We start from the raw sequence: 2286 nt of genomic DNA, 5'->3' as shown, positions 1-2286 counted from the left end.
GAGGTTGGATGGATTGCGTCATAACGATCATATCAAATGGAGGTTGGCGGATATAGTGGTTGAAACAATGCAATTCAAGTTGAAGATCCAAGTTCAAGCTTCATCCACAAGATTATCAAGTTAAGCTATTGAAGATCAAGATCAAGCTTAGGTAACTTAGTTTAGGAGTTTATATTATGTGTGTTAGTACCTTAAGCTCAATATAATATACACACATATTTATTAGTTTCTATGTATATATATAGTTATATATATACATATATATTTTAGTTTGATAGTTTTCAAGTTTTAATATGAAACAATTGAATATATTTGGAAAACATATTTTTGTTTCATACTTATATGCATATATATGATTTCATCAATATCAATTTTATTTAGTTCAATGAAATCACGTTTTAGTACATTATATGTGTATTTTGATAAAGTACTATATTCATTGTTTATAGACTTCATAACAATAGTTTACATCTTTCTTTAAGTCTAAAAAATCATTTTGTATTGTTTCACAACATGGTTAAACTAAAATGTTAACACTCATGTTCACATTTTCATGTTTTGAACTATATTGCACTTGCATTGGTCTGATATTCATTTTCAAGCCTCTCTGTCGCGCCCAAACTCCATACCTATGGTAGGTGTGGAGAGTCACAATTTAATATTCACAAATTGTTTGTTCGGTGACAGGTGCTGCATTCAACCTGCTGTGCACAGAGAGGGACAAGATTGTCATGGAAAAAATTGAGCGCCATTTCAATAGCGTTGTTCGTGAGGTATTATTTAAGTGTACCCTGCTTCGCTTCCATTTGTATCTAATCTGTTTTCAATAGCGTTGTTCGTGAGGTATTATTTAAGTGTACCCTGCTTCGCTTCCATTTGTATCTAATCTGTTTATAAGTGCCTTTTATGATAAATTTCTTTTTCTGCTATTTTTTTAGGTGCCTAATTGGCGAAGCGACGAGGACTTTGAGGCTGCCCTTAAAGATGCAGGCCTGCTTTAGATCAGAGAAACTCGACTATATATATTTATATGAGAGGCATCAGATCATAGCAATGTGCATAATAGTTGCTTCTGGCAAGCTATTTACCATTCTTTCTTTGGGTCTTGGTGTGAAATTTATACTTCTTGGGCGCAAGACTGTTTTCTACATTTCGAACTTTATATCCTTGGTCAAATGATAATTAGTTTTGGAATTACTGTTCTTTATGGTTGTCAGAGTCTCAATGTGTTTAGTAGCTGCTATTAGCCTGTGAAATGTCTGTAATGTAATTTGTATTTAGAACTGAAGGACGGTTGTTTTTCCCTTTCACTGTTATTCTCAAAGATGTATTATTCTGTATGAAGTTATTTTTGTCTAGTTAAAGTAGGAGACGCGGAGCTCTGCTTGATGTGAAACAATGTGAATACAGGTGCAAGATCAGCGACAACAATGCTTTACCAAATCAGCAATCAATCTAGACAGGAAGTTCAAGAATAAAATGAAGCGAACGATGGTTTTTAAGCAAAAGTTTCAATGTACTAAGTTTGAACCTTTGTAAAATTATTCCGATAATTAATGTAATGATTTGTCCTTTTAATACAGTTCAATTTGTAATATTTAGATAAGCAGAAATACTCAGCAACAGAATCACTCGCTCACTATTCAAACTGAATACAACATAATCGCAATTGATACTAAGATTGATAATAACATGCACGCAATGGCAATTCCGAAAATATTTGGGCGTAAGAAAATTAAACCTTCGTCGGATTGGACTGGTTTGATGGGAGGATCCTCTGGAGGCGGTGTAATAACTCCGAATCTGAGTGGCGGGAGTTCTCCTCCGAGAGCTACGTAATTGGGGTGAAGCGGCGTGTCTGGATGAAAACGTCGATGCCAATAACTAATTCCCAAACTGCTCTCCACACTGTCTACAAGCTGATGAGTTACGCGTTCGACGTATTCAGGAACACTCTCGAACGTCCGGTAGTCGAACCACGAGGAAAGCTGCAAATCAACAATACCAGTTTCTGGATCTAGCACGAGATCGTTGTCTTCAGCTTCAGGGTCAGCCATACACCAATGGATCACGACTCAAAACTTAAATCACACTGAACCCAACTGAACCAACTGAATCAACTGAACCACCCAAATAAAGGTGATTTGGACCGAAATAAATCAACCCAAATATGAAGGCTGGATCTGTTCAAGCCCTAGACCCAAAACCATTCGGTTCCACTCCAGTCGGAGAAGGAACGTGCGCTGGCGGCTCGAGGACACGGATCGACTGCGATCTTGTGGGTAG

At 36.7% G+C, this 2286-nt stretch overlaps 1 long non-coding RNA gene across 1 annotated transcript; it reads left to right on the top strand.

Moving 5' to 3' along the window:
- On the top strand, nt 683-1132 carry LOC109842025. The gene is made up of 2 exons (XR_002247287.1): nt 683-773; nt 939-1132. It is a non-coding gene; the product is annotated as an uncharacterized LOC109842025 (long non-coding RNA).

The sequence above is a fragment of the Asparagus officinalis genome, chromosome 1 (genome assembly GCF_001876935.1).
Source record: "Asparagus officinalis chromosome 1, Aspof.V1, whole genome shotgun sequence".
In the NCBI taxonomy this organism is placed as follows: domain Eukaryota; kingdom Viridiplantae; phylum Streptophyta; class Magnoliopsida; order Asparagales; family Asparagaceae; genus Asparagus; species Asparagus officinalis.
The sequence above is the reverse complement of the archived record's forward strand: the minus strand, read 5'-3'. Positions and strand labels throughout refer to the sequence as shown.